Source organism: Euprymna scolopes, chromosome 38 (assembly GCF_053919585.1).
Source record: "Euprymna scolopes isolate OS-2025 chromosome 38, ASM5391958v1, whole genome shotgun sequence".
NCBI lineage: Eukaryota > Metazoa > Mollusca > Cephalopoda > Sepiida > Sepiolidae > Euprymna > Euprymna scolopes.
The window spans coordinates 56,189,219-56,209,978 of NC_136519.1; the positions used below are offsets into that span (position 1 = coordinate 56,189,219).

Genomic DNA, 20,760 nt, shown 5'->3' on the forward strand with positions numbered 1-20,760 from the left:
TATGATTCTAATTTTTTCCTTTGCTCTTTATTCTAACACTACACTAAGTTTACTGTGTTATTTCGCTACAGTTGATATTGTGTAGAACAATAAGAAAATCATAGTGAACAATGCATTCAACAAAATTACACACACATTTCTAGATACCTATATCTAATAAGTTCAAAAGAAAGGACACACTTAGGGAGGTATTTTGGTGGTCAAGTCACTAAATAGAGATTAGCTGGTTTCCCGGCATAGCCCAGGATGTAATAAAGATTGACTGAAATACATGTTCTAGCTGGTTTCTAGGCGTTGCCAGGGATGTAATATAGACACATTATGTTGTATATTACCTGTTCTCTTCTCCCTAAGGTAACACAATTTCATATACATGCTGTAAATTACCTACGCTAGGGATAAAACATGAACAATACCAGTCCTAGGGTAGATAAAACAAATAATACATAGAGATGAAAGATTCCTCTCCCCTAAGAATAAAACATATATTCAATATCTGCTTTTGTTTTTTTCATTGTTTATACGGTCCCGAGCAACGCCGGGTAGCCCTGCTAGTCTATATATATAAAAGACAAAAATCTGTGAGTTTGTATGTTTGTATGTAACGCTAAAACTTTTGAAAGACACAACCAGACTTGATAAATTTGGTATCATATCGAAGCCCCCTGTCCCGGATGACAAATATCGAAATTTCACGTCAAACTGACGAGGAGAAAGGGGTAAACGTATCAGTTATCTCCAAGGGGGTCCCAAAAAAAACTGTCATTGTAATGCTTTTTATTACGTAATTCTTGAATGATCCAATGTAATTCATACGTAAAAAAAAAAAAACGTTTAGTCATGTCACGTGACGTGACGTCAACGACCACTAATGGCGAACAATTGTAAATAAGTTTTGTCTTCGATACTTTTGCATTTTTCTCTTTGCCTTACTTATATCTATTATTTAACTTTGTGCCAATGTTTCCATCGTGATTACCTGGTTAAAAATATTATTTATACAAGAGTTTTAACGAAAAATGTCAGGAAAAAATGTACAGGAATAAAAAAATTCACCTTTCAAAATATTAGACGATAATAAAAATATCGTAATATTTATGTAATATAAAATAATTAGCCATTTTGTATATTACCACGTGACCTCATACCTCTTAAGCTGGAAGGGGGGAGGAGTAAAACCAACACCGTCTCTCTCTCTCACACTTACTCTCTCTCTCTCTCTCTCACTTTCTCTATCACCCTCTTTCTATTTTTCTATTCGTTTGAAAACGCTTAGTCATGTCACGTGACGTGACGTCAACGTCCACTAATGGCGAATGCACCGCTTTTGGTTAGGAACTAACTTCAATATACACCGCTTTCTCTCTCCCCCCCTCTCTCTCTCACACACTTTCATTTTAAAACCATTCGGTGTGTTTTTTATTTTACGTACGTATTTTATACTGCTTTCTTTTTATTTATAGAACTTATTAAAATTTATTTAACTTCTGGCAACAGTTATTTATTTAACTAATATGCTAATACTTTTTGGGTACAAATATTTTTTTTTCAATGTTTACAGAAATTTTTTTTTTTTTTTTAATTTTTTTTATACTTTTTAATAGCATTTTCTTTTTTTTTTCATGGGAAATTATTTTTCTATTCGTTTTAAGAAAACGCTATTAAAAAATAAAAATTCTATAAATTCTGGCAACAGTTATTTATTTAACTCAATGCTACTATTTTTTTGTAAAAATATTTTGTTTCCATGAGGACGCTTATGTACACGAAAATTACAGTATGCTAAAAATCATATTCGACAGTTTAAAGGTTTCCACATTTTTATTATTAAAAGCCATTCTTAATCTAGCACGGATCACTCTCTGCACTAGCATATAAAAAAATAGACTTTATAGATTCGATAACTCTAGAATAGTACATAAAACGTTATTTTTAAAATTTTCGATGTTTGACAAACAGTCCATTATGTCTGTAAAAGTTTGTTGAGTTTAGAATTCGATTAAAAAAACAACACCGTCTTTTTTTTATTTTTAAATAAAACTAATTTTAAAATTTAAAATTTCGATGTTCGAAAAACAGTCCATAGCATTTTCTTTTTAAATTACCTAAAAATCATATTCGACAGTTTAAAGGTTTCCACATTTTTATTATTAAAAGCCATCGAGAGAAACGCGCTTAGACATTTTGTAAACATTGTTTTTAAAAAATAATAAATTAATAGTTCTGTTATGTTTTTAACACTCTCTGCACTAGCATATAAAAAAAATAGACTTTATAGATTCGATAACTCTAGAATAGTACATAAAACGTTATTTTTAAAATTTTCGATGTTTGACAAACAGTCCATTATGTCTGTAAAAGTTTGTTGAGTTTAGAATTCGATTAAAAAATCAACACCGTCTTTTTTTATTTTTTTTAATAAAACTAATTTTAAAATTTATAATTTCGATGTTCGAAAAACAGTCCATAGCATTTTCTTTTTAAATTACCTAAAAATCATATTCGACAGTTTAAAGGTTTCCACATTTTTATTATTAAAAGCCATCGAGAGAAACGCGCTTAGACATTTTGTAAACATTGTTTTTAAAAAAATAATAAATTAATAGTTCTATTATGTTTTTAACGACTGTAATAGTTTATTTTGAAAGTATATTTCATAAGGAAAATAAACAACCCACTTTAAAAACAGAAATTACGAGTTTTATATATTTTATTCGCAGTTTTTTGTTGGGGGTAGTCCATTATGGGTAAAACTATACAAACACCGTGACAGCGAATTAACCCTACCCCTAACCCTAACCCTAACCCCTAACCCTAACCCTAACCCTAAACCTAACCCTAACCCTAACCCTAAACCTAACCCTAAACCCTAACCCTAACCCTAACCCTAATCCTAACCCTAACCCTAACGCTGTCACGGTGTTTGTATAATAATACCCCATTATGTCTGTAACAGTTTGTTGAAAAAGTGTAGAATTCAATTAAAAAAACAACACCGTCTTTTTTTTTTTTTAAATAAAACTAATTTTAAAATTTCGATGTTCGAAAAAGAGTCCATAAAGAATAAAACAGTTAATAAATACAAAAAAAAGTCCATTAAGTTCAAATAAAGCCTGTTTGAATAAAACTTATATAAAAAAAAACCGTCACTTCCGGCAAATGGCTTTGTAAACAACGGGTGGCATTTTTCGAATACATCGGTAAACACTGTATGTTTTTCGAGCTGAATAAATATGTTACATTGAATAAAAACACAAAAAATATATCCAGTTGGATAGAAAAGTAACTTATCTTGCCTTTGCTAACATTTATTTGTTATATATTTGTCTTTTGACCGTCCACTAATGGCGAGTCTTTTTTTTTTTTTAAATAAAACTAATTTTAAAATTTCGATGTTAGAAAAACAGTCCATAACATGTCAATATAAAAATTCTATTTTTGTTTGATAAAAAGAATAAACAGTTAATTAATACAATAAAAAAGTCCATTAAGTTCAACAAACTAAACTCTTTTATTTATAATAAAACTCTTCGACAGTTTAAATGCTTTCAAACCTCTTTTAATCACTTTTATCGACTATCAGCCAAATAACCGGGGTCTAAAATTTGGGAAATTATTTTTCTATTCATTTAAAGAATATGCTATTAAAAAAGAAAAAGTCGATAAAAGTTAGACATAAACAGTAAAAAAATAGAAGATATTATTATTAAATAACAATAATTATTAAAAATAAATATTAACATTTACAATAATAAAATGAGTTAGTATTAAAAATAATTATTAAAATAAAAATGTTTTTATTATTAAAAAATACATATTAAAATTGTTTTTATTATTAAACATAAATATTAATATTTAAAGTAGAATAAAATGTGTTTATTATTATAAATAAATATTAATATTTAAAATAATATGTGTTTATTATTAAAAATAAATATTAATATTTAAAATAATATAATGTGTTTATTATTACAAATAAATATTAATATTAAAATAAAATGTGTTTATTATTAAAAATAAATATTAAGGAAGGTCAACAGGTGGAGGAAAAATAGTCAATGCAGGTCATACCACCTGACCAGCTAAAATCGCCTTTTTATATAAGGCAGACAGTCAGACTATTTGCCTTGAGGGCGGGCTAAGCCCTCCTACCCCCCCCCCCAAAAGCTGAGAGCTGGGGAAACTTCTCTCAGAAGGGGTATGGGAGGACAGGGAGACCTTCCCTCTTTCAACTAAGAGATAGATATCCTTTTGTATGGTTGATTGACCCCCCCCCCTGTCGGTTCTGCTTACTCCATTCCGAAAGAGATCAACCTTACACAAAAAAAAAAAAAATATGGGGACAGGGAAGCCTTCCCGGGCCCCCTTTCTGGGAGGAGAAGTTCCCCGGCTCCTACCTTTTTGGGAGTGCTCAGCCCGTCCTCCAGTCAACCACATTATTTGAAGAATAAAGATATTTTTGTTTTTGTGTTTTAGGTGGTGAAGGTGATCTGGGGAGTGTTTTTTTTTTTCACAAAAAAGGTACTTTTTACGAATGGGTATCCAAGAAAATTACAGTATTTTGTCAGAAATTAAGATTTTCATTGACCACTCTCAATACTATCAGAAATGAACAAAGTTAATTAAACAGTCTACACAATATAAACTAACTGTTTTGTTGGCTTTTTATTCTAACTCCAAACTAACCCATAACTACATTTTTCTTTTATTTTGCAAATTTGATTTCCTTTAGTTTATATTGTGTAGCTGAATCAGAAATTGATTTATCTTTTGTCATTTGTAGTTAACATGCTATCAGCGCAATTACTACAGTGTAATCACACATGATCTACCAAAATAAAAACACTTCAGATAAAGTCTTAAATAGTATTCAGTTCCTTACATGACATCTGATGAAGTCAGTACAAACGTTACAAACTAATACTTGAAAAACAATTTGACATTTACTGTACTACAATATCACATTTGTATAGAAGTAGAAATCTGGATACCTATTCTGATACCTAATAAAAGAAAGGACACTCTTTGGGGCGGATTTTGATGATAACAAGTCACTAATTAGAAATTATAATAAACATTGAAATAATTTAAGAATTTTACCAAAATAAAATTACTTGGTAATCACCCAATTTCTGCCACAAAATTTTAATTGGCAAAACTCATAAGCATAAAATATATATTTTCTAATTTCATCTTTTTTTTTTTTACATAATCTGGTTTGATGTTTTCCTAAATATTCAAATCACTATATTTTGCTGCTTAATATTAAATACAGCAAATGAGTTATTTTTATGCATCAAACAATTACATTTTCTCATTCATCCAAACTAATCACTGAACATCAATTTCATATTTTCTTCACTAAAATATTACTATGCTTGATGTCATCAAGTAGAGCGGATCATTTTTTTTTACATTTGTTTACACATTTTTTACAAATGTTTTTGAGAGTCCATACAAAGTTATAAGTGTTCAACATTTTTTTTCATTTGAATATATTTTGTCTAAGATTCTTAGCCTATGTCATTGCATACCAATTTGTTTCTTGAAAGTTAAGTTCACTGTAAAAACATCTGATACACCAAAATCCCTGATACCTGTTTCTTATAAGCGCCAAATAACTATCAATATTTCGATTTGTGTTTCATGAGAACAATTCAATATTGATACATTATAAGAAACATTTCCAGTGCTTTTCTCTTTTTAGCAATAGTTGGTTGATAATTAGAGGACACAACTAACCCTATACTATGCTTTACTTTGTTTTGTATATATATTTTGTATTGTGTGAAATTAACAAAGATTCATATGCAGGAATCTGTTGATACATTCCAAGAATCCCAATGCGACCAACAAACTTGAAAGACTACAATTTCTTTTTACTATGACCAATAAGAAAGCTCAAGGACTAAGTTGTTGGACTCATCCTGATCACCATTTTAAATTATTGTTAACAGTAAGTTTAACATTTTAAGTACAGAATAATATTCCTTTTGATATTTATAAATTACTATTTTCTGTGACAGATGTTACTTTTTCAATATTGATTGTACCCTCTTTTGTGTTTTTAAATTTTGCATACAATAATATTAAGCACACCATACCAAGACCACTATTTGAGCATCTAATAAACTGCCTACCAAGACCAATGTTTTCAAGTGACAATGGAGAGTATTCATGTTATGTTTCACATTTTTATGTTTTGAAATATTTTGCTGCTTAATATCAAATTCAGCAGATGTTTACTTTGTTTTGTGTATATACTTTATATTAGGTAGAATAAACAAAACTTAATTTCGCTACCATCATTATTTGTAGTGACATGCACTGTTAACATAAATAAAATCAATGGTGACAATCCCTGATACCTGTTTCGTATAAGCACCAAATAACTATGATAATGTGTTATTGTTGATACATTATAATAAACATTTCCATTGACTGGTCGTTTGCTTAGCTTAGGTTTACATCATTTTTTCACAATGTTTCTCTACTTGCTTTCAGCATGTGAGCAGATCATATTCTGCACATGTTTCATGCATATCACAAAAACTTATAATATTTGATCAACATTTGACTAACAATTTTACAAAAAAGACCTACCACCTTAAGGGGGGTAAAGGTAAGGCTCCCCACATAACCATAAAAGAAAGCCGCCCCCCCCCCATACAGTGGGAAAGAGCTCCCTTCCCATTCTGGGGCAGAGAAGGGGCAAGGAAAACTCTTAAACATAAATGGTCAACGGAGGGTATACACCCTGGGAAACTAAAAGTCTATATGGAATCTGCATAAATTAAAATATCCTGTTTAAGCGTATTGTATGACAGGGAGGGAAGGTCAACAGGTGGAAGAAAAATGGTCTACGCAGAGCATACCGCCTGACAAGCTAAAATCGCCTTTTTATATACGGCAGACAATCAGACTCTGATTGCCTGGACGGCGGGCTGAGCAATGAATGTGGAAGCCGGGGAACTTCTCTCAGAAGGAGGATGGGAGGCCCAGGGAGCCTTCGGTCTCCTCCTAAGAGAGGGATATCCTCTTACTCCCTTTGGAAAGAGATCAACCTTACACAAAACAAAAAATATGGGAAGAGAAGCCTTCCCGGGCCCCCCTCCCCCTTCTGGGAGGAGAAGTTCCCTGGCTCCAACCCTTTTTTTTTGGGGGGGGGGCGCCTAAGCCTGTCCTCCAGGCAACCAAATGAAAAAGAAATTTACCCATCCCACCTTTGTAGGAAGTGTGCTCAGCCCACCTTCTGAGCCACTGTGAAAGTTTCCGTCCACCAAAAGGGAAGGGAACGAGGAAGGAAAAGTCTCTGAGAATCTTCATGCAATTTCTTTGACAAAGAAACTGTTTTCACTTGATTCCACACAAAATTTTTATTGCTTTTTCATCTATTGTCTTATATTAGGATTTCTTTATGCATGTTATTTTATTTAAGAGTACTAAATAGCTTTTCAGTTTCTTGAGACTCTTTCAACTGTCTGGATTCTGCAGCAACATTGTGGAGTGATATGTAAAACATAAATTGGTACTTTATAACAATAGGTATGTAGAATTCTAACTCGCCAGTGTTGATCGTTTCAATTATTTACAAATTCACCAGGTCCTGGATATGACCATAAACTGTATCCAAACATGGGGCTTTGTGAAGTGTGAAGCCACCATTTAATTGCTATTGCTACCAGGTCCACTCTGATCTGGAGTAGTAGTACCTGTTAGGGTCCCAATTATGAGTTAAATAGAAACCAACATTAAATAAACAAATATATTCTAGGAAAAAAAAATGTCACTAGATTGGGCATGAAATAACCTGATATAGTGTTGATATGTCATAAAACAAAATGAACCAACAAATTCACCAATCGACACAATATCAACAAATGTATCTTTCTTTTCCTTATTCTGTGCTTATTTCTTGGTACTAAGCTTATCATTAACTAACCCTGACATTTCTTTTACTTTGTTTTGTGTATATATTTTATTTTGTGTAGAATAACCAAAAAGACATTTAGCTACCACATTTGCAGCGAAATGTTAGCATACATAAAATCACTGGTGACAACCCATGATGTTTTTTCTTATGAACACGAAATAACCAACACGCTTTCCATTGGTTTTTCATGATAACAATTTAATATTGATAAATTATAATAAACATGTCCATTACTTTTCTTTTTTATCAATAAATATACTTGGTTGATAATTAGAGAACACAATGTTTATTGTAATAAAACTTGTGATCTATAACATCCAATTCTAAAAATTAAACTTTCCTTTCTCAATTGAAACAAACAACATACCCCACACTATGTTCCTAAAAATGAGGATTTTACTATTGCGTTTACATAATTTTTTAGCTATGTTTCTCTTACTTTCAGCATGAGATCATTTTCTACACGTGTTTCATGCATACCACACAAACATTTTACCTCTGACATTTTTAATTTTTTTCCAATTTCCTTTCACCATGAACATTATCATTAGTACAGTTTTCATTTAAAATGAAGCTGTACATGGTTACTATTACTTGGAAAGCAGATCTAAAAAAAAAAAAAAAACTGTTTTCACTTTGAAAATTTACGATTTATAGATCTCGGATTTGGCCCTTCTTCACCTTTTATCTTACATTTGTAAATATTGTATATATAAACTTTTTTCTTATTTCTCCAATGTTATTTCATTCATGCAATTTCATAATCCACCAACATTGTATAAGATTCAATTCCATTTGACACTTGAAAACAACTTTTTATATAGTAAACAGCATTTATTTCTTTTCAGACATATTCTTATTTTATTTTATTTCCAGTACTATGTTTTATTTCATTTTGTGGACACTCATTTAACTCTCTGGGATGCTGCAGGGAACATGTAAAGTGATATATCAAACAAGAAGTGGTACTTTATGACAATAGGTATCTAGGATTTACACATACCAGTGTTGATAGTTTGAAATATTTACAGACTAACATTTTACACAATATAAACACATGTACCTTTTTTTTCTTTTCCTTTGCTTATTTCTCGAACCTAAACTTATCATTAACTAACCCGTAACTTTGTTTACTTTGTTTTGCGTATATATTTTATATTGGGTAGAATTAACAAAACTTAATTTCGCTACCATCATTATTTTTAGTGACATGCACTGTTAACATCAATAAAATCACTGGTGACAATACTTGATACCTGTTTCGTATAAGCACCAAATAACTATCACTATTTCGATTTGCTTTTTCATGATAATATGTTCATCTTGATACATTATAATAAACATTTCCATTCACTGGTCGTTTGCTTAGCTTAGCTTTACATCATTTTTTCACAATGTTTCTCTACTTGCTTTCAGCATGAGAGCAGATCATATTCTAAACGTTTCATGCATATCACACAAACTTATAATATTTGATCAACATTTGACTAACAATTTTTTGCCAATTTCCTTCAACATTCTCATTACCATTACTACAGTTTACATTTTGTCGTTAAAATGAAGCTGTACATGTTTCCTATTACTTGGAAACCAGATTTGTAAAAATCCCATTTTTTTTTCACTCTGAGAATTTTCATTATATTTCTTTGACAAACGATTTATTTTCAATGAACTTCAGCACATGATTGTTACTGCTTTTTCCCCTTTTGTCTTATATTTGTTTTTCTTCATGCCAAATATTTTATATATCAATTTTTTGCTAATTTCTGAAATTTTATTTCTTTAATTCTTAGTCCACCAATATAGTATAAGTTTCAATTGCATTGAACGCAATGTTTTAGATAGTAAACATCAGCATATTTCACTTTTCAAGCACTTTTTCATTTTATTTCAAATACTATGTTTTATTTCATTTTGTTGACACTCATTTACCCCTCTGGGGTGCTACAAGGAACATGTAGATTGATATACCAAACATGAATTGGTGCTTTATAACAATAGGTATCTATAATTTTGCTTAATTCTCTAACCTAAACTTATCATTAACTAACCGTAAATTATGTTTTAGTTTTGTGTATATATTTTATATTGTGAAGAATAAACAAAAATTCATTTCTCCACCACATTTGCACTGTTAGCATACACAAATATCACTGGTTACAATCATTGGTAGCTGTTTTTTAAAAACACCAAATAACATTCACGCTTTCCATTGGTTTTTCATGATAACAATTTAATATTGATAAATTATAATAAACATGTCCATTACATTCTCTTTTTATCAATAAATATACTTGGTTGATAATTAAAGAACACAATGTTTATTGTAATAAAACTTGTGATCTATAACATCAAATTGTATAAATTAAAGTTTCCTTTCTCAATTGAAACAAACAACATATCCCACACTAAAAATGAGGATTTTACTATTGCCTTTTAGATCATTTTTTAACAATGTTTCTCTTCTTACTTTCAGCATCAGAAAATATAATTTTCTACACGTGTTTCATGCATACCACACAAACGTATATGTGACCAACATTTTACCTCTGATACATTTTTTTCCAATTTCCTTTCACCATTGTCATTATCATTAGTACAGTTTTCGTTTTGTCTTTAAAATGAAGTTGTACATGTTTCTTAATACTTCGAAACCAAATATATCAAAAAATAATTTTTTTCACTTACAAAATTTTCATGATATTTCTTTGACAATCATATTTGTTTTTAATTGAATTCAGCATATGATTCTTACTGCTTTATCACATTTTATCTTATATTTCTTTTTCTACATGCCAAATATTTTAAATATCAAATTTTTGCTCATTTCTTAAATTGAATTTAAAAAATGGATTTTTTTATTCCACCAATATTGTATAAGGCTCAATTCCATTGAACACAGTATTTTATATTGTAAACATCAGCATTTGTTTCTATTTTATTTCAAAAACTGTTTATTTCACTTTCTCGATAATCATTTACATCTTTGGGGTGCAACAGGGAACATGTAGAGTGATATATCAAACATGAATTGGAACTTTATAACAATAGGTATCTAGAATTTCCACATACCAGTGTGGATAGTTTTAAATATTTACAAACTTTCATGATAAAAATTTAATATTGATACATTGTAATAAACATTTCCATTGCTTTTATCTTTTTATCAATACATATACTTGGTTGATAATTAGAGGACACAACTAACCCTATACTTTGCTTTACTTTGTTTTGTATATATATTTTGTATTGTGTGGAATTAACAAAGATTCATATGCAGGAATCTGTTGATACATTCCAAGAATCCCAATGCGACCAACAAACTTGAAAGACTACAATTTCTTTTTACTATGACCAATAAGAAAGCTCAAGGACTAAGTTGTTGGACTCATCCGTATCACCATTTTAAATTATTGTTAACAGTAAGTTTAACATTTTAAGTACAGAATAATATTTCTTTTGATATTTATAAATTACTATTTTCTGTGACAGATGTTACTTTTTCAATATTGATTGTACCCTCTTTTGTGTTTTTACATTTTGCATACAATAATATTAAGCACACCATACCAAGACCACTATTTGAGCATCTAATAAACTGCCTACCAAGACCAATGTTTTCAAGTGACAATGGAGAGTATTCATGTTATGTTTCACACTTTTATGTTTTGAAATATTTTGCTGCTTAATATCAAATTCAGCAGATGAGTTCTTTCTTATGCATCAAACAATTACATTTTCTGATATTCATTCAAACTAATTATTGAAAATCAATTTCATATTTTCTTTACTAAAATATTACTATGCTTGATTTCATCAAGTGGTGCGAATCTGTTTTTTACACTAACAATGTGCACATTTTTTGAAGAATAAAGTTGTTTTTTTTTAAGGTGGTGAAGGTGATCCGGGGAGTGTTTTTTTTTTTTTTTTCCAAAAAAAGTACTTTTTACGAATGGGTATCCAAGAAACATTCAGTATTTTGTCAGAAATTAAGATTTTCATTGACGACTCTCAATACTATCAGAAATGACCAATCTACACAATACAAACTAACTGTTTTGTTGGCTTTTTATTCTAACTCCAAACTAACCCATAACTACATATTGCTTTTATTTTGCAAATTTGATTTCCTGTAGTTTATATTGTGTAGCTGAATCAGAAATTGATTTAACTTTTGTCATTTGTAATTAACATGCTTTCAGCGCAATTACTACAGTGTAATCACACATGATATACCAAAATAAAAACACTTCAGATAAAGTCTTCTTACATAGAATTCAGTTTCTTACATGAAATCTGATGAAGTCAGTACAAACGTTACAAACTAATACTTGAAAAACAATTTGACATTTACTGTACTACAATATCATATTTGTATAGAAGTAGAAATCTGGATACCTATTCTGATACCTAATAAAAGAAAGGACACTCTTTGGGGCGGATTTTGATGATAACAAGTCACTAATAAGAAATTATAATAAACATTGAAATAATTTAAGAATTTTACCAAAATAAAATTGCATGGTAATCACCCAATTTCTGCCACAAAATTTTAATTGGCAAAACTCATAAACAGAAAATATATATTTTCTAATTTCATCTTTTTTTTTTACATAATCTGATTTGATGTTTTCCTAAATATTCAAATCACTATTTTTTTGCTGCTTAATATCAAATACAGCAAATGAGTTATTTTTTATGCATCAAACAATTACATTTTCTCATTCATCCAAACTAATCACTGAACATCAATTTCATATTTTCTTCACTAAAATATTACTGTGCTTGATGTCATCAAGTAGAGCGGATCATTTTTTTTTCATTTGTTCACACATTTTTCCAATTTATATATATTTTGTCTAAGATTCCTAGCCTATGTCATTGCATACCAATCTGTTTATTAAAAGTTAAGGTTCACTGTAAACACATACGTTACACCAAAATAAAAACGCTTCAGATAATGTCTTGATATTCAATTAAGTTTCTCACATGACATCTTATGAAGTTAGTAGAAATGTTACAGACTTTTGAATCTCAAACACTTTCAATACTGTGCACTGATATTTTCTTTTTTGGAATATAAGCACATTCATGATTTTTTTTACAAACGCCAACAAATGTCACATTTTGTAGCAATGTACTGAAACAATTATAAAAATAGGTATCTAGGAAAAGGCCACTACATATGTTATAAATTCCAAATTTCCACAACCTGGCAAATACTGGTACACGCTAGCAAATTTAGATTTGTAATTACAGAATATGATTCTAATTTTTTCCTTTGCTCTTTATTCTAACACTACACTAAGTTTACTGTTTTATTTCGCTACAGTTGATATTGTGTAGAACAATAAGAAAATCATAGTGAACAATGCATTCAACAAAATTTCACACACATTTCTAGATACCTATATCTAATAAGTTCAAAAGAAAGGACACACTTAGGGAGGTATTTTGGTGGTCAAGTCACTAAATAGAGATTAGCTGGTTTCCCGGCATAGCCCAAGATGTAATAAAGATTGACTGAAATACATGTTCTAGCTGGTTTCTAGGCGTTGCCAGGGATGTAATATAGACACATTATGTTGTATATTACCTGTTCTCTTCTCCCTAAGGTAAAACAATTTCATGTACATGCTGTAAATTACCTACACTAGGGATAAAACATGAACAATACCAGTCCTAGGGTAGATAAAACAAATAATACATAGAGATGAAAGATTCCTCTCCCCTAAGAATAAAACATATATTCAATATCTGCTTTTGTTTTTTCATTGTTTATACGGTCCCGAGCAACGCCGGGTAGCCCTGCTAGTCTATATATATAAAAGGCAAAAATCGGTGTGTATGTATGTATGTATGTATGTATGTATGTATGTTTGTTTGTAACGCTAAAACTTTTGAAAGACGGAACCAGAGTTGACAAATTTGGTATCATATTGCACCTTGATCACCCGGATGACAAATATCGAAATTTCACGTCAAACGGACCAGTAGAAAGGGGTCAACTGATCGTTTTTCTCCTAGGGGGGCCCCCCCAAAAACCTGTCATTTTAACGTTATTCAATACGTGTCACGTGACGTGACGTCAGCTCAAACTTTTGACAGACACAACCAAAGTTGACAAATTATGTATCATATTGAACCTTGATCACCCGCATGACAAATATCGAAATTCCACACCAAACGGACCATTAAAAGGGGGTGAACTGATCATTTCTCTCCTAGGGGGGCCCCCAAAAAAACCTGTCATTTTAATGTTAATATTACATAATCCAAAAACGCTTAGTCATGTCACGTGACGTGACGTCAACATCCAGTAATGGCGAACAAATGTAAACAAACACTTTGTTTTACCGATACTTTTGTAATTTCTCTTCTGCTTTGTTCTAGAGATTATTAAACTCCATGACAATGTCTCCAACGTAATTAACTGGTTAAAAATAGTATTTATACAAGAGTTTTAACGAAAAATATCAGGAAAAAATGTACAGGAATAAAAAAAAATTCAGCTTTCAAAATATTCGTCGATAAAAAAACCGATCTTTATATTTACGCTAGCCATTTTGTATATTACCACGTGACCTGCTATCTCTTAAACTGGAGGGGGGGGGATCCACTTGAATCCAACAAAACCAGTAATTTTTTTTTCTATTATATATACATCATTTTCTATAAAATTAAGTGTAGACTTTATAATTATAACAAAAAATGTTATTCATACTAAAAAAAAAAACGCTTAGTCATGTCACGTGACGTGACGTCAACATCCACTAATGGCGAACAATTGTACCTATTTACTATGCCTCCCCACGGGACAGAGTTAGACACCAGGGTCGTTTTTTAACGTGGAGAAAAGGTACAAAAATAAAAATTGTCTCAGTCGTGGAGGATTTCTCCTCCACCGAAAGAGAACAAGAAATAGAAGTGCAGCATCTGAAGAACAGATACTACACTTTGATCTTGACCAAAAGGCCAAGAATGCGAACAATTGTAAATAACAACTTTTTTCACAAAACCAACACCGTCTTTCTTTTTTTTCTCTCTCTCACCCACTTACTCTTCCCTCTCTCTCACCCTCTTTCTCTTGACGTCACACCACTGTTAAACTGTGGGGGGGGGGAACACATTCCCAGGCATTATCTCCTATAGATGCACATTTTATTAGAAATTCAGCTTTCAAAATATTAGACGATAATAAAAATATAAAACCAACACCCTCTTTCTCTTTTCTCTCTCTCTCACCAACTTACTCTTCTCTCTCTCTCACCCTCTTTCTCTTGACCTCCTACTACTGTTAAACTGTGTGTGTGTGTGGGGGGGGGGAAGAGGCAGCTTGAAAACCAACAAAAACAGTGCACAGTTTCCCAAGCATTTGGGGTGGGAAGGGGGGGAAGAAGCCGAGCGCACAGTTTCGTGTGAGAGAGAGAGAACAATTCTCAACCTATATACTCAACAAATTTTTTATCTACAGATTTGAAAGTTTGTATATAGGGTATTCAGACATATGGAAATATATCTAGCATAATCTATCTATTATATCTATAAAAGTGAAAATGTGTGTGTGTGTGAGGTAGCCAGAGAGAGAGAGAGAGAGAGAGAGAGAGAGAGAGAGAGAGACAACAATTCTCAACCTATATATTCAATACATTTTTTATCTACAGATTTGAAAATTTGTATATAGGGTATTCAGACATATGGAAATATATCTAGCATAATCTATCTATTATATCTATAAAAGTGAAAATGTGTGTGTGTGTGTGCGTAAGAGAGAGAGAGAACAATTCTCAACCTATATACTCAACGTATTTTTATCTACGGATTTTAAACTTTGTATATAGGGTATTCAGACATATAGAAATATATCTAGCATAATCTATACATTATATCTATAAAAGTGAGAATGTGAGTGTGTGAGAGAGAGAGAACAATTCTCAACCTATATATTCAACAAATTTTTTACCTACAGATTTGAAAATTTGTATATTGGGTATTCAGACATATGGAAATATATCTAGCATAATCGATCTATTATATCTATAAAAGTCAGAATGTTTGCGTGTGGTTGTGTGTGTAAGGTTGCGAGAGAGAGAGAGAGAGAGAACAATTCTCAACCTATCTATTCAATAAATTTGTTATCTACAGATTTGACCATTTGTATATAGGGTATTCAGACATATGGAAATATATCCAGCATAATCTATCTATTATATCCATAAAAGTGAGAATGTGTGCGTGAGAGAGAGAGAGAGAGAGAGAGAGAGAGAGAGAGAGAGAGAGTAAGTACAATTCTCACCCTATATATTCAACAAATTTTTTATCTACCGATTATAAAATTTGTATATAGGGTATTCAGACATATGGAAATATATCTAGCATAATCACTCTATTATATCTAGAAAAGTGAGAATGTGTGTGAAAGAGAGAGAGAGAAGAGACAGAGAGAGAACAATTCTCAACCTATATATTCAACTAATTTTTATGTACAGATCTGAAAATTTGTATACAGGGTATTCAGACATATGGAAATATATCTAGCATAATCTATTATATCTATAAAAGGTAGAATGTGTGTGTGTGTGTGTGTGAGTGAGTGAGTGAGTGAGTGAGAGAGAGAGAGAGGGAGAACAATTCTCAACCTATATACTCAACAAATTTTGTATCTACAGATTTGATAATTTGTATATAGGGTATTCAGACATAAGGAAATATATCTAGCATAATCTATCTATTATATCTATAAAAGTGAGAATGTGTGTGAAAGAGAGAGAGAGAGAACAATTCTCAACCTATATATTCAACAAATTCTATCTTTACAGATTTGAAAATTTGTATATAGGGTATTCAGACATTTGGAAATATATCTAGCATAATCTATTATATCTATAAAAGTGAGAATGTGTGTGTGAGAGAGAGAGAAAGAACAATTCTCAACCTATATACTCAACAAATTTTTTATCTACAGATTTAAAAATTTGTATATAGGGTATTCAGACATATAGAAATATATCTAGCATAACCTATCTATTATATCTATAAAATGACCATGTGTGTGTGTGTGAGAGAGAGAGAGAGAGTCAGAGAGAGAGAGAGAACAATTTTCAGCTTGTGTGTGTGTGAGAAAGAGAGAGAGAGAAAGAGAGGAAGGAAAATTCTCACCCTATATATTCAAAAATTTTTTATCTACATATTAGAAAATTTGGATATAGGGTATTCAGACGTATGGAAATATATCTAGCATAATCTATCTATTATATCTATAAAAGTGAGAATGTGTGTGTGAGAGAGAGAGAAAGAGAGAGAGAGAGAACAATTCTCAACCTATATATTCAACTAATTTTTTATCTACAGATTTGAAAATGTGTATATTGGGTATTCAGACATATGTAAATATATCTGGCATAATCTATGTATTATATCTATAAAAGTGTGAATGTGAGTGATGGAAAGAGCAAAAAATTCTCAACCTATATAACCTATAAAAGTGAGAATATGTGTGAGAGAGAGAGAGAGAGAGAACAATTCTCAACCTATATATTCCACACATTTTTGGGCACAGATTTGGAAATTTGTATATAGGGTAGGCAGACATATAGAAATATATCTAGCATAATCTATCTATTATATCTATAAAAGTGAGAACTTGTGTGTGTGTGTGTGTGTGAGAGAGAGAGAGAACAATTCTTAACCTACATACTCAACAAATTTTTTACCTACAGTTTAGAAAATTTGTATATAGGGTATTCAGACATATGGAAATATATCTAGCATAATCTATCTATTATAACTACAAAAGTTAGAATGTGTGTGTGAGAGAGAGAGAGAGAGAACAATTCTAAACCTATATATTCAACAAATTTTTTATCTACAGATTTGAAACTTTGTATATAGGGTATTCAGACATATGGAAATATATCTAGCATAATCTATCTATTTTATCTATAAAAGTGAGAATGCGTGTGTGTAAGATAGCGAGAGAGAGAGAGAGAAAAAGAGAGAGATAAAAATTCTCAACCTATACATTCAACAAATTTTTTATCCATAGATTTGAACATTTGTATATAGGGTGTTCAGACATATAGAAATATATCTAGCATAATCTATCTATTATATGTATAAAAGTGAGAATGTGTGTGTGTGTGAGAGAGAGGACAATTGTCAACCTATGTATACAACAAATTTTTTATCTACAGATTTCAAAATTTGTATATTGGGCATTCAGACATATTTCAATATATCTGGCATAATCTGTCTATTATATCTATAAAAGTGAGAATGTGTGTGATAGAGAGAGAGAACAATTCTCAACCTATATACTCAACAAATTTTTTATCCACAGATTTGAAAATTTGTATATAGGGTATTCAGACATATGGAAATATATCTAGCATAATCTATTATATCTATAAAAGTGAGAATGTGTGTGTGTGTGTGAGAGAGAGAGAGAGAGAGAACAATTCTCAACCCATATACTCAACAAATTCTTTATCTACAGATTTTAAAATTTGTATATAGAGTATTCATACAAATAGAAATATATCTAGGATAATCTTTCTATTATATCTATAAAAGTGAGAATGTGTGTGTGTGTGAGCGAGAGAGAGAGAGAGAGAGAGAGAGAACAGTTCTCAACCTATACATTCAACAAATTTTTATATATAGGGTATTCAGAAATATCGAAATATATCTAGCATAATCTATTATATCTTTAAAAGTTAGAATGTGTGTGTGTGAGAGATAGAGAGAACAATTCTCAACCTATGCACTCTACAAATTTTTTATCTACAAATTAGAAAATTTGTATATAGGGTATTCACACATATGGAAATATATCTAGCATAATCTATCTATTATATCTATAAAAGTTAGAATGTGTGTGTGTGAGGTAGCGAGAGAGAGAGAGAGAGAGTAAGAACAATTTTCAACCTATATATTCAACAAATTTTGTATCTACAGATTAGAAAATTTGTATATAGGGTATTCAGACATATGGAAATATATCTAGCATAATCTATCTATTATATCTCTAAAATTGAGAATGTGTGTGTGAGAGAGAGAGAGAACAATTTTCAACCTATATACTCAACAATTTTTTTATCTACAGATTTGAAAATTTGTATATAGGGTATTCAGACATATGGAAATATATCTAGAGTAATCTATCTATTATATCTATAAAAGTGAGAATGCGTGTGTGTGTGAGAGAGAGCGACACAGAACAATTCTCAACCTATATATTCAACAAATTTTTTATGTACAGATCTGAAATATCCCATTTGTATAGAAGTAGAAATCTTGATACCTACTCTGATACCTAATAAAAGAAAGGACACTCTTTAGGGCGGATTTTGATTATAACAAGTCACTAATTAGAAATTATAATAAACATTCAAATAATTTAAGAATTTTACCAAAATAAAATTGCATGGTAATCACCCAATTTCTGCCACAAAATTTTGATTGGCAGAACTCATAAACATAAAATATATATTTTCTAATTTCATCTTTTTTTTTCTTTTTACATAATCTGGTTTGATGTTTTCCCAAATATTCAAATCACTATATTTTGCTGCTTAATATCAAATACAGCAACTGAGTTATTTTTATGCATCAAACAATTACATTTTCTCATTCATCCAAACTAATCACTGAACATCAATTTCATATTTTCTTCACTAAAATATTACTGTGCTTGATGTCATCAAGTGGAGCGGATCATTTTTTTTCATTTGTTCACACATTTTTCCAATTTATATATATTTTGTTAAAGATTCTTAGCCTATGTCATTGCATACCAATCTGTTTATTAAAAGTTAAGGTTCACTGTAAACACATATGTTACACCAAAATAAAAACGCTTCAGATAATGTCTTGATATTCAATTCAGTTTCTCACATGACATCTTATGAAGTTAGTAGAAATGTTACAGACTTTTGAATCTCAAACACTTTCAATACTGTGCACTGATATTTTCTTTTTTGCAATATAAGCACATTCATGATTTTTTTTACAAACGTTAAAAACTTTCACATTGTGTAGCAATATACTGAAACAATTATAAAAATATTTGTTTTTATTTTGAATGATGCAGGGCATCCGAAGAGAGATTTTTCTAACAAAATGAAAGTATAATTTTTAGCAATAGGTATCTAGGAAAAGGCCACTACATATGTTATAAGTTCCAAATTTCCACAACCTGGCAAATACTGGTACACGCTAGCAAATTTAGATTTGCAATTACAGAATATGATTCTAATTTTTTCCTTTGCTCTTTATTCTAACACTACACTAAGTTTACTGTGTTATTTCGCTACAGTTGATATTGTGTAGAACAATAAGAAAATCATAGTGAACAATGCATTCAACAAAATTTCACACACATTTCTAGATACCTATATCTAATAAGTTCAAAAGAAAGGACACACTTAGGGAGGTATTTTGGTGGTCAAGTCACTAATAAGAAATTAGCTGGTTTCCCGGCATAGCCCAGGATATAATAAAGATTGACTGAAATACATGTTCTAGCTGGTTTCTAGGCGTTGCCAGGGATGTAATATAGACACATTATGTTGTATATTACCTGTTCTCTTCTCCCTAAGGTAAAACAATTTCATATACATGCTGTAAATTACCTATGCTAGGGATAAAACATGAACAATACCAGTCCTAGGGTAGATAAAACAAATAATACATAGAGATGAAAGATTCCTCTCCCCTAAGAATCAAACATATGTTCAATATCTGCTTTTGTTTTTTCATTGTTTATACGGTCCCGAGCAACGCCGGGTAGCCCTGCTAGTATAATATATAAAAGGCAAAAATCGGTG

The 20,760-nt window shown here is 30.7% G+C and overlaps 1 protein-coding gene and 1 pseudogene across 2 annotated transcripts in view; both read right to left on the minus strand.

Moving 5' to 3' along the window:
- LOC145263159 (cyclic GMP-AMP synthase-like receptor 1) overlaps positions 1-20,760 on the minus strand; it is a 171,591-nt gene that overhangs the window by 49,336 nt on the left and 101,495 nt on the right. The window lies entirely within an intron of this gene.
- On the minus strand, positions 14,788-14,921 carry LOC145263444 (U2 spliceosomal RNA; annotated as a pseudogene).